Genomic DNA, 14,581 nt, shown 5'->3' on the forward strand with positions numbered 1-14,581 from the left:
TGTGTTGTGATCATTTCGATCAGTGGTTCGTAACAAAGAAAGCATGATCCAGTTGACCTAGCAACGGTCATTTTCTAACGTGCACTATAACAGCGAATAGCCCTGTTGATGAAGTTTGCATATGTACTGGTGGTACAGTACTCTCTCTGTCTTCCCTGCCTCCTTTTGCCATGTTTGTTTGTTGTGGGTCATATAGAGCATATAATTATATAGCTAATCTGATGGTTTCCCGGACGAACCATTGATCGAAATGATCACAACACAAAGCCTATGGCATATTAAAATTCGGAACAGGTGTATGAGTCCAGACTTGGAGCAGTAGTTTAGTTTAGTTTAATACCTTTATTGCACAAATATATATCAAAAAGCGGTGTGTGGTGCAAAAGGGCAACCCCGAACAGGCACGCAGGCCCACTGGATGGGGGCCCTTATACACACACCAAAAAGAAAGAACTAAAATTACACAGTACATAATTATAAACATGTTTACAAATACAATATAATACTAAAATTGAGTTGCCAAAAGACATCGCAAAATTCAATAAACATTAGTGAAATTGCACAAGGTAGGTAAACTGATAAGTTCACAATCTGCAAATGTTCCCCCGCACAAATCCAAGAACACCTCGGCACAAAGATCCCCTAAACACCACAACGACGCTCCGCACCACACCGTAGCACTATATCAAACTGACTGATAAACTCTCACACTCCTCGTCTGATTCCTGCTGGAACTTGACGTTGGTGGCATCAATTTGAGAAAGTACCACAGTGCAGCACGAAATGCCACTAAGGCATGGCTAAGACCTCCATACCGAAGCATTTCTGGACCTGTACAGAAGAAACATTTGTAAATTGTGAATTATGAACAATCCCGATGAAATTATTTATGCATACTGACAGGTGAATTTGAGATGTAGTAATTAAGGAGCTCGGATTTAAAATATTTGAAAATTTGAACGTTCCTGACGTCAGCAGGGAGGTTGTTCCAGGAGTTGTACACACGGTTAAAAAATGTCTGCTTGAAAATATTGGTATTGCACTTATTTGGGATAATTGTAGGTGAGTCAGAGGATCTTAAAGAAATAGATCCAGTGCCATGGAAATTCACTCTATCTTGCAATGAGATAAAAGACATGCCATGTAAACCCTTGAAGAGCAGGATGTTATCTTTAAACTTGCGACGGTCCTCAAGACTAGAAAGGTTGAGATCATAGGGGGCAGAACTTTGAAGGATGAATCTGGTGGCACGCCTTTGAACTCTTTCAATGGCAGTAATGAGACCCTTGGTAGATGGATTCCAAATTTCTGACCCGTATTCCAAAATAGGTCTGACATGAGCCAAATAAAGAATTTTACGAGTAAGGGGTCTTTTATCTCATTGCAAGTGTGACGGATCAAGCCCAAAATACGGTTAGCTTTGCAAATCATATGATTAATATGCATTTTCCAATTCAAATTATTAGTGACCATGATACCAAGATCATTTTGACTAGTAACAGAAAGTAAATTGTGGTTACCTAGTTTATAATCAACAGGATCAACATGGTGATGTTTACGAGTTTTGACCTGAAGCACCACACATTTTTTTGCATTAAAATCAATATCCCATGTTTTACTCCAGTTATTCAGAGCATTGAGGTCATTTTGCAGAGCCACTTGATCATCAATGGAAGAAATTGTTCTATATAATTTTGCATCATCCGCAAAGAGAGCAATGCGTGTATCAGGTGAGACACAGGATGGCATGTCATTGATGAAGATAACAAAAAGTAAGGGCCCTAGGATAGAGCCCTGTGGGACACCGGATGTGACTGGTAATAAGTCAGAATGAGCACCATTGATGACCACTCTCTGCAATCTGCCCTCCAAATAGTTGTTGAACCAGGCAAGGAGTGAGCCACCGATGCCTGCATACCTGAGCTTCTCAATAAGCTTGGAATGGTTGACCGAGTCAAATGCCTTTGAGAAGTCCAGGTACACAACATCGGTGTCACACCCCCTGTCATAGATAGAACCAAGATTATGGGTAAAATCAACAAGTTGTGTAACACAAGACCGATTTGGCATAAAGCCATGCTGCCCAATGGTTACTAACGTGCACTACGACAGCGAATTTCATCTGTCATTGTTGAACGAAGGGTGAAAGTGGCTGCTGATTGGTCATCTGGTACACAGTCACATTGGATACTATTATCATGGTGGTGGATCCCCAGCATTATTCTGTAACAGTTGGTGGCATAGCTATTAATGTAATACTGCAGATTCTGTTTTTCACAGCCATCATCATGCATAGAATAACTATGTTATAGTTATGTATTATGATAAGATCAGTATTGTACTTTATTATGTTTTTAGAATCTTGCATCCTACCATAAAACCTTGTCTACAATCATACGTACATGTATATATGTATACATCTCGTATATATGTGACCAGCTCCAACAAAACCCGGAACAAGTCGCCAGACATATTTTTGAGTTATAGGCCTTTAAAGATGACATTCACATGAAAAATAAAATGAAATTTTGTAATTCTTAATTTCATGGTAATTGATTCTGGGACTAAGTGGACTTTCAAATCCTTGAAAGTACTTATTAAAAAGATTTATTTAATCAATAAATATCAGTTGAACTATGATAATCTTTATCCAATCCTGTGCAAGGCAGGAAACTAATTGGCCCATTCCTCAGAATAGCAATTTGGTAATAATATTAAGGTATCATTTACAAAATTATCCATGGCTTTGAAAAGTATTGAATCTGCTATTTATATAATATGGGTATAATTTTAAACCTTATTGTCTAGTGCTTACATTTTTAATCAAATCACGAAATTATGTCAATAATGCAACTTGTTCCTGGTTTTGTCAGACCAGGTCACATATATGGAGAGGTAATTGTGGTACAATATGGGTATATGGATATTGGCAAATGCAAATTTGCTGTGGGGTCAAATTATGCATAATGGATGTAAAAAATTGTTTTAGCAAGAATGTATATATCTTGATGTCTGCTCTTTCAGGTGCTATATCATCGTTGGGCAGGAAAAACCTATGTGCCATTGGCCCCTGAACATATTTAAAGGAAAACCTTCTGTGTAACCTGTTGGCAGTTTTGTTTATAACATATTCAAGGGCCACAAAGTTTTTTCTGCCGAATGATGGAAGATGTGCTTTGGTGACCTCTGTAGATGTATCACTTCAGAAAATATTCCATTTTCCATAAATGCAACATTTTACCTCTTACTTTTGAGGTGCAATTGTTTCAAATTTGCCAAAAAATACAGAATTGTGATTTGGGTGTCATTGTACTCCTTATGATAAGGATATAAGCCAAATCAGCATTGAAATTTGCAATGCATTGTGGGACAATGTTTCTGTTTTGAGACACATTGAACTCGGACCTATCAGGTATTTTTTGGGGGGGCATACAAAATATTGTTTAAATTATTTTACTAGAAAAAAAATGAGAAAAAAACAATGGTATATCACAAATTAATTATTTGAATTTTTTTAATGTTGACCTTATTTATAAATAAATGAATGAATAATATTTAAAGCATTTTCCCTGCTAAGTCAGAGTTCAACACGTCACAAAGACTGCCAAAACCGTCCCACAATGCTTTAGGAATTTGTAATGTGGATGTCGCTTATTGCAATGATCATCATTGTATATTTTTTGTATACTTTGTTTTCTTGAAAGCATAACCATTGTATCTTATAATTTATAGTTATTATGCAAATTGAACCTAGTAATGATATATATCTTGTAAACTGTATCTTTTTACTTCTTATATCCTTCAAGTCTTAATCATGAAGTTTAAGAAATACAATGTATAAGCAAACATTTATATTGTTATGAATTAGGCAGTGATGAGAATTTTAGAACATGTGTACATGTAGTCAGTCATTTGAAATGTATATTATAGAAGTGAATGTGAATTAATTATTTACAATACTTTTTTGTTCTAAAACAAGGACATAGCCATGAAAACGGGTATTTACAGCTTTATGACATCCAAAGTCCCAACCCTAGTCTTGATTCAAGCCCGTATCTCCACCCAGGGCCACATAGTATACAAATATTGACTGCTATGAGGGGTATGGTTAAGATTATAGGCCCAAGGTGATCTCAAAACCATGCTATGACCCGAGGCGCAGCCGAGGGTCATAGCATGGTTTTGAGATCACCGCGGACCTATAATTTAACCATGTCCCGAATATAGCAGTCAATATTTGTTTTATATACCGAATGGATACGTGGATGTTGCGATTGCGTAGTTTGATCGGGACGCACGTGACCGGTCCATAGTTCATTTCCATGGACTGGTCCATAGTTCATTTTGAGGGCATAGTTAATTCAATGACTGCACATTCAACCAATCAGATGAGAGGAATCTATATATGAGGTATATAATGTATGTTACTGCCCCGGTTACTGTGCTGTGCTGTGCTGTGCGTTATTGTGTGGAAGTAACAGCCAATGATGATGATAGATTCTCTAGCGATGGGCATGCTCAAATATAAATATAAATTTGTATGCGGGGTTGCATACATTTTATAGCACTCATCATTCACTCTTAGAAAAAGGGGTTCTTGGCTGTCTTGTATGTAGAACCCTCAAAGAGTAAAGGGTTCCGAACCAAAAATGGTTCTTTCTGGCCTTTCCAGAACCCGTTTCAGGTCTAAAAATGGTTCTTTCTCTTTGTAGAACCATTTAAGGTTCTACATACTGGATAGCTCAAAAACCATTTTAGGTTCTACTTAGAACCGTTTTTTTTCTAAGAGTGTTGATTTTAGGGTCTTTGTACAGAAATTGCTGATTTTCCGATGGGTATGGACTGTAAACTTGACCGATAAGTTAATAGTCATTTTCTGTCATATTTTGGAAACAAATCCTGTGGAAATTATATGTTTTTAAGATTTTAGATTTTAAAGCAAATAAAAAAACACACAAAAACAAAAACACAATTTTGGTCCGTATTTTATGTATAATTTTCTAGGATTTTCCAGTCTCTAAAAAGGGAACATCACTATATAGTCTATAGCACAAACACCAGGGTTCGTACCCGCAACCGTCTGATTACGAGTCTGATCCAATACCGCAAGTGCCCTCACAAACCAAACATGATTATAGTGTATTTTGTAAATTTTATGTACTAATTGAAATAAGTAATTGTATTTACAAACATTGTATTTTTTAAATATGTATTATGTACAAATTATATTCAACCATGATCAGCATGCATGTCTATGACTGTCATATATTTGGGCATATGAAACAAGAGGTAAAACTTTATGTGCCTTTATTTAATATGAGTCATGAGTCTATACGTCATATTTACTATTTTCCATTATATTTTCTTACATCAAATTGTATTATTTTTGCCTTAAATGATGATAGAACAATTTCTTCATGATAAAATAAATACATTTTCTAGAAATATACTGCTTTTGTGTGTTATCAAATGTGTTCTTTTGTGTCTTATGCGTGGTCTTATGTAGTACATGTATTTCGACCCATCACAGCCGGTTTCTGTCATTCCTAACACTATTTTTTCATTATTCAGATAAAAATCACAGTGCTTCCATAGGCCTTACACCTTTTTTTTTTAAATCCTGGTGTTAAAATTAGGCCTGAAATTGAGCTTTTTATTTGTTTTAATGTAAGATTGACAGGCCTGAAATTAGCCCATGAGCAATTTTTGGTAAACTTTTTAGCTTTTCAAACTAATATAGTTCGCTAGTGAAAGATTTTTCCCAATTCTATAATGCACATCCCTGGGTGTACATCGAATGGATCTATAGATTTGTAAGAATTTCCGTTTCATTTCGTTTTTCACTTCCGACTGCCAAAATGTCAAACTCGGTATTTAATATTGCTAGTGCAACCCAGGGGCTATTTTAACGTGCCTCCTGACACGTTTGTGCAGTGAGATTTAAAATCCGTGCAGTGAGAATTACAATGCTTAAAATATTTTTATTCATTCAAGTTTCAACCAACAAATATTTGCCCCCCCCCCTCTTTACACATGCAAGATTTTTTGGGAACCCAAATTTAAAACCTTAAAATGTCTTATCATAATGAATTTTGCATTTGAATATCGAGGGCTTAGAGCCAGAACGACCTATGTCCAAAATGGCATTTTGAGAGAAACGAGTTTGAAAGTTTGATCACAGCTGAAAAATCAGAAAATCTAGCATAAACAATAATCTTCCAGATATTGTTACCAGTACTGTTTCAAAGTTAATGCTAGGGTCTCATACTAAAGACGGCGATTGGCTGTACCACTGACAGGCTATGTTAACACATTTATTTACAGTGACAAAAGCATAGATTAATAAATAACCAAAAGTACCAAAATCTGAATTTTGATGATTTTTACGATCGTCCGGATCAGCAAATCACTGAATGGGCCTTTAGTGATCCCCTGGTGGGTCACAAAATGGCCGAAATTGGACATCGCCAGTTCTGGCATAAAATTTTAGCTAATTTAGGTGTTTGGAAATATTCGCACTTTTGTGTTTTAGTCAAGATATGTAAGGGGCTGTGCAATAATTATGAGCCCTGGGGAGGGTAAAATTGGGGGGGCAAGAAATTTTGGCGAGCCGAAAGGGTGGGGAAGCAATTTTGGCAAGCCGAGAGGGGGGGCAAGCGATTTTTGGCACGCATTCATGGGGCGCCTTTTTAATAAAACGCTCTAAAAAGGCTTAGGAAAACAGTACGGAAACGCTTAATTATGCAAATTTTCCTGCTCGCTGCGCTCGCAACATACATCTAGACCATTTAAGGTTTGCAATTTGGGATCCCAAAAATTTGGCATGTTCAGGGGGGGGGCAAAGAAGCCATTTTGGCGGGCCGAGAGGGGGGGGCAAGCCATTTTTGATGAGCCGTTTGGAAATTTTACCCCCCGGGGGCTCATAATTATTGCACAGCCCCTAAACGACAGATAACACCAACAACTATGAAGAAATTATTTCCAAACCGTGTTAAGTCTGCAACCATTATGCTCCTCATTTTCAAGAATGCTGGTTAACAATAAGCAGACTATTGTCTCATTTCGTAGACAAAAGACCACACAGTATTGTTACCTTTCGTTTGCTTTATAAGCGTTTATGAAACTATAATACCAGCTCATTTCTCATTGCACAGGTAAAACAGACACATGTGTAGTGTGGATTTAACCAGAGAAGATCTGATTTAATCAGTTGAGCTGTTTTCAATGAGTGTTATCTTGGTTATAGCTTTTAATGGGGGTTAAGTCCTGCAAAGGTCGTGGTGAATTCTACTGTAGACATGACTGCATCATGAAATCAATTAAAAGAACATTTTAAGACCGATATTCAACTTTCAACCAAAATTAATTAGTGGTAGGCCATATTTGTCCAAAATTTCTCGCACTCCGCGAGCAGTTGTTTAAAAATGGGGGTGGGGGTATGTATCCTTAGACCTGGGCGCCACAACCCCTAGCGTATGGATGGCGGAAAGCTTCAAAATACGCCTAAGAATACGCCTAAGAATACGCCTAACCTTAGACGTCTAAGATGCAATCTTAGACGTCTAAGATGCATTCTTAGGCGTCTAAGATGCATTCTTAGGCGTCTAAGATGCATTCTTAGGCGTCTAAGATGCAATCTTAGGCGTCTAAGAAATTCGCGGTAGACTTAAATCAACGAATCACAGGACTAGAAATCCCAAACAACCAATCATCTTAGGCGTATTCAATTATTGACCAATGAAATCTTAGACGCCTAAGATTTTACACGCCTAAGAATTCTTACACGTCTAAGATTGACCATTTGACCGTGACTAGTGGTGGACGGTATCGCAAATTCGATCAAAACGTACAACGGACGCTGTGCGTTAGAGAATATTTCGAACAATGGCTGGGTGGTGTGTTTTTAATAAACTCATTTTCTCTCCTTAGCCACCCGGGTCAATCCCAAAGAGAAAGGGGTGATGGGGTGGGAGGGGGATAGGGTACATGTTCTCCCACCTTTCGGCACAATGGCCCATTGTTTTGTTCTTTTCAGCCACTTTTTGACAATTCAGGCGGAACAATGTATTTTACATAATAGGCTTTTTTTTCATTTGAACATAATCTAGCAGTTGATGTTGTTGTTGCAAACTGATAAAACTTAAATTTGTTTTAAATATTTTGTTTTTCTGATGACTTGCAGGTAATGTCAGATTTTTATTTGTGTGGCTATAGTGTAAATGATGATGATGATAATGATGATGATGATGATGTGTTGTTGTTGTTGTTGTTGTTGTTGTTGTTGTTGTTGTTGTTGTTGTTGTTGTTGTTGTTGTTGTTGATGATGATGATGATGATGATGATGATGATGATGATGATGATGATGATGATGATGGATAATACAAATGATGTCAGATGATTATTAGAGTCGTGGTGGTGATGATGATGGCAGTGATGAGGGATTAAATTTAGTATGAAATTTTCACCTCCCCCGCACCCACCCAGTCAATGTTGTTTTGATACTGAGATAGGAACGGACTAGTATTGGCTCCAACATTGATTAGGGGGAGGGGGTTGCAAGCAATATGAAACATTGATGTTTGCCACTCATGTTACTTGTGATGTTTAAACAAAGAGCACGTGTCGATGGTGTCAACCTGCTCACTTTTCATGTATGTTTTTTCTTAACACGTATGCTATGACTGAGCCAAAATACACAGTTAAGAGACCTCGATACCTCCATTCAACAAGAAAGTTAACCTGACGGTGTAGGGTATGATGCGTTTATATCCAATACGTTCAGAGGTCAAGTTATTATTGCACACACATTATAAGGTCAACCAACTATGTCTTTATAATTCGAACAGCGTGTGACATATTTTCGCCAACTTCGGGCCCCCAGGCCAAGGCCAAATCGTGTTTTATAATTGAAGAGATCAGATATGCATAATTTCAGTCTGCAAAGTGCAAGAAGACAAGAGGTCAAATTTTCTATGTTAAAAATAGAATCATGGAGGTATATAAATATATGCTAGGCATGTTTGTTCCTCTTTGTTGTTTGTGTATTAATTTTTATCATCATCATCATCATCATCATCATCATCATCATCATCATCATATCATCATCGTCGTCGTCGTCGTCGCCGTCATCATGCTCATCAACATTAATACCTGACTACTACTAGCCACACCAAAACAGCACACCAAACCAACCAAACCAACGAAAATAAAATCAAACCAATTAATCAATTTTGCTGCAAGCCCTCAGAGAAAATCACATTTGGTGATACCGTCCATCACTAAAATATCAATCTTAGACGTGTAAGAATTCTTAGGCGTGTAAAATCTTAGGCGTCTAAGATTTCATTGGTCAATAATTGAATACGCCTAAGATGATTGGTTGTTTGGGATTTCTGGTCCTGTGATTCGTTGATTTAAGTCTACCGCGAATTTCTTAGACGCCTAAGATTGCATCTTAGACGCCTAAGAATGCATCTTAGACGTCTAAGATTGCATCTTAGACGTCTAAGGTTAGGCGTATTCTTAGGCGTATTCTTAGGCGTGTTTTGAAGGTTTCCGCCATCCATACTAGCGCCACTGCCCGCGTCTAAGATATTCTCGGATTGGGGGTGGGGGCAGGGGCGCCAATTTTGTTTCTTGTCCCGGGCGCTACCAACCCTAGTTACGCCACTGCTATCATAGGGCATTTTATTACAAAGAATGTCACATATCATGCTGGAGATAACCACTTTTGGCTTGGAAAAAATTGTGTTAAGCTGGACATAGCCACTTTGGGCACAAAAAACTGGACATAGCCACTTTGGGCACAAAATATAACAACCGCTTTTGGACATAAACACTATTGGCATTGCTATGGCGCCCTCTTTTCTTCACTATTGAACTTAGTCACTCATACCAAAGAAAGAGTACATGCACATAAACATACATAATAGTGGACTTAATTCATTTTGGCCAGAAGTGGACATAAGTGGTTCTGGCACTAAGCCCTAGATATGTTCCTAACGTTTTCATACGCCTTTTAGGGTGTTATGGTGCCCAAAACATCTGTCAGAAATCGTTTGCCCCCTCCCCCTTTGGCCTGTCAAAAATCTTTTCCGCCCCCCCCTCTATAATTCACCACCGCGAGGTACACAGTTATTGCACCATCCCTAAAACAAAACATACACTCTACATTTCTAGGATTTAAAATAAGAGGTTGTGATTAGGGACCAATTGGGTATTAGATTTAAAATTAAATCTTACAGATTAAAATTAAATCTTTACTTAAGATTTTAAAATTCAAATCTATAAGATTTTAAATCTAAAATTGATTGGTCCCTAATTGCAAACATTAAGTATTTATTTTTAAATCTTTGTACTTTAGAGTGTAATATTTTATCTTTAGTCAACACATCACTACGTATCTTTTACGATACAAGACATTGTTCAGTCATTTAAAAATAGAATTGCTTTATAAAAGAAAACATCCTCCTCTTTCAGGTTAAAGTATTGATGCGTCTCTGTTCTGTTCTGTCAAAACCTCGTATGTGATTTTGACTATACCTCACAGGAAAAAACCTACATCTTCTTATTCTTAAACTAAATGGTCACACACAATGTTTAGATTGTACCGTAGACATTCCCTCATTTCAAATCTTTAGTTTTGGTTTCTCTTTTGTTCAGAAACCAAAAATCAAGGGATTAAAAAGTAGAGCTGATCTGGTCTGCAATCATAACGCTATTATGCTGGGAGGACACAGTATAGGGTATATAACCAGAAGTATACAATAGCCTATTGTGCTAACATAATTATTATCATGATTGATATCGGAAATCTATCCGCGGACGACAGTTGATGCTCTCTGTCGAAGGTAGGTGGCATATTACACTCACGAGTTCTAGGCCTAGAAATCATATACATGCGCGTATATTGAAGGATGGGGCGGGGTGGGGGATTTGTTTGTTTGTATGAAACATAAACGATGCATGGAGATGATTTGATTATGAATTAGTTTATTATCCCCGGGAAGCACAACCCATACCTCTTTAAGAGGGGGCTCCCCTCCCTATACAGGGTGTAACAATAAAATTTATACAGTTGCATTTTGACTTCACAGGAAAAAATTAAAAGCGTTATGGCACAAATGTTATATGCAATACAATCAGTAATATCTTGGCTAAAAGAAGACGTTTAGTTGGTTTCTTTACTAGCTTGGATTTAAAAGTTATGTCCGATTAATTAAATCGTCCAGAAAACATGTTGGGCCACTTTTGCCATGTTTGCGCATATCAAGTTTGAACCGCATAGTTATGGTTATCGTGCATTAAACATCAAAGAACTGACACTTAATAATAATATAATAATTCTTTAAAATCTATAAATGAAGTCATGAAATTTCTTTCAAAATATCTTATAAATAAAGTAATTTATCATATCCCTGAGATATCATTGGTAAAACTGAGAACAGTTTTTGCATCCGTAAGTACAAAACAATAAAATTTAGAAATTAAGTTCAGCTGGGCTTCTAGCTGTTCTGGGACGACCACTATTGGCAGCATTTCTGTTAACAAATTCTACATACTTCTCATACTCATCATAGTAACGTAATTGTATGCCTTGATTGAAGATGTGAGTTTGGAAAATGAGCTATAAACAATCTTATGGTGTCGATCTGCTTGACTCCATGTTCTACCGAAGAATGTCACAACCATAAAAATACACACTTTCAACGTGAATTGGGGTTGAAGTTGTTGAGCTGCAGCCATGATTTCTAGTAAATGAGGTTGTTATGTCAGTGCTTAGTTGTGACTTTCAAAAACTCAAGGAGATATTCTATTATGAAATCATTTCTACACTTCGAATACCCCATTGTTTAAAACTACCTATCATAAGAGCATCGTCCAACTGGTCCATGGTTCAACTCTATTCAGTCACTTTTGTAACACTTAGACAAAAGTGGCCCAAGCGGTTTTAAGACTAGGTTACACACTTGGCCATATCTTCACTTGTATACCGTCGATTTTATTGGAACAAAGCTTAGCTGGTGGCTAAAGAAATGATCTTGATAGACATATAAATATCAAACCAAAAAATAAGCCGCATACTTGTGTCATTCTATTTTCAAATTTGTACAAATTTTATTGTTACACCCTGTATAACCACCTCTTCCCCCTCCTCCTCCCCTACATTCGATATCTTCATCTCGAGCTCCCTCCCCTTCTCATTCACTTCCAATGCTCTCTCTCATCTGTTTCTCTCTCTCCCGGCCCATATCCCCTTGCCCTCCAACCCCCCCCCCCCCACACACACACACACACACCACAATCTCTTCTCCCCTCTATCTTCTACTTTTTGCAGTAAAAATTGCTTCAGTAAAAGTCATTAGGTTATTAGAGGTCATATGCATGTGACGTATCATCCCGTAAATATGGCGGACTACTCAAATACATTCAACAAAAGCATGATTGCAATCTACCGTGACAGTTCGTCTCACACACATAACCATGCACTACGATCAAATAGGTTGATGACAACATTTGATTGAATGGACTGCACTCCGCCATAACTACGGGGAAGGACACCGGCTCAAATCCTTTGTTTGGAGCCAATCGATAATTTCATGCAAGGCCTCTATGGCCTTCCATCGATTCTGGTACATGGGATTAAGGACATGAATCGATTTTGTTTATAGCACCTATACAATTAAATAGTGGCCCCTTTTGTAATGTCGAATGCAAATATTTCGATGGTCTATATTTTTCCACAGGTGAATTAGCCTAGGCTTATTCGGTTTTGTAAACCACGTCTTTCAATGTAGATTACCATGCTCGATTCCTCTCCTCGTGAATATTGCACTGCGAAATTTAAACATTTCTTTTGTATACTTAGAGTAGGTAACTTCAAATCAAATAATTTTACGATTCACACCACTCAACCGAAACTGACTGACACAAATGTTCAGTTTTAAACAAAAGGTAGAAACAATGAGTTCGATATCTTATGATTCAAGTGGTTAGGCAGGACAATAGGAAACCACGTGACCAAAACCAAAACTAAAACTAAACATTTGAAATGAGGCATTGTTCTTAAATTCAACACTCCATATTAAATGGAAGACATAATATTAATCTCCCACACAGGGGGTGTAGATTTCAAATGGAGTCACCCATTCAGGGGCATTCAGGAGCTTTCAGACGGTATTCAGGTAACCCCATTTGAAATTCACACTCCCTGTGTGTAAGATTGTGACATTAGGGTTTTTAATTTGTTCGTTAAAACGAACAAATTATTTCTTTCCTCAAAACTCAGTGTTTAGCATTGTATTACGACCCACACAGGGGTGTAGATTTCAAATGGAGTCACCCATTCAGGGGCATTCAGGAGCTTTCATGCGGTATTCGGGTAACCCCATTTGAAACTCACACTCCCTGTCTGTGAGATTGTGACATTAGGTTTTTTAAAACGAACAAATTATTTCTTTCCTCAACGTAGTATTATGATTTTATAAACGTGTTTTGGTTTTGGTCAAAATGCTTTTACTATTTAAATGTCGTGTTATATGAAAGTTCTAAAAACATTTTTGAAACGTTTTCATATTCAAGTATATTTATTAAAACAACATAGTGTGACCCGAAGGTCAAATTACATGTCAATGTACAGAGTAAAAGCAATTATTAAAATTGATATAAATATGAGTGAAAAAATTATAATATAAAATAACATAAAATGGCAGACACAAGTAAATAAGATAAATTCTCACTATTATTGCACAGTAAATAAATATAAAAGCTGAAATGTGCGTGCATGCAGGAAAACCCGAATAAAAACGGCGCGCTACTTGTTTAATAGCTTTTAATACATCAACGAAATAGGGGATGGGGCTGTTTTTGAAGCGGGATGTTCTGAAACGCAGCTGGGAGTAGTGATGGGCATTGCGGAGTTTGCGAGCATGACTCGCCTGTCTGGTAGGGGGGAGAAGATCATTGGTACGCGATGAGTTGGCAAGCCCTTCGGCAAACCTGCGACAATGGTTCTCTCTCCTATCAAACAGGGACTCAAGCTCGCAAGTCCGCAAGGCCTCAGCATAGGAGGTGAAATTTTGGCCCAGCGTAATCCTGCATGCACGACGTTGTAGCCTTTCCAGGGCACTACTCTGACCAGCAGAGAGTGAGGAGTGCCAGGCTACATCAGCATATTCTAAAAGAGGCCGAATGTAGCCTTTGTATACGGTGACCAACTCATCTTCATTAAAGCCAAATTTTTTCAGCATGCGCAGCATGTATAGTTTTCGGTTTGCTTTTGATGTGATCTGGGAGATGTTTTTATTCCAACGGAGATCATTTTGGATCCACACGCCTAAGATTTTAGTTTCATCAACAAAGTTCAGGGGGATGCCAGAAATGTTTAAATCAGAATGAGCAGGAGGGTCTGTTTTGAAGCAGATCTGGATGGCTTGACACTTGGAGGGATTTAAGCTAAGCTTGTTGGTGTTAGTCCAGTCATTGAACTTGGTATGAAAAAGATATGAAAAAAACCACTAATAAAACAGCATTTAAAAAAACAATGTCAATGTGTTATTGTAAAATAGTTTTAGGAAAACAT

Source organism: Amphiura filiformis, chromosome 11 (genome assembly GCF_039555335.1).
Source record: "Amphiura filiformis chromosome 11, Afil_fr2py, whole genome shotgun sequence".
Taxonomy (NCBI): domain Eukaryota; kingdom Metazoa; phylum Echinodermata; class Ophiuroidea; order Amphilepidida; family Amphiuridae; genus Amphiura; species Amphiura filiformis.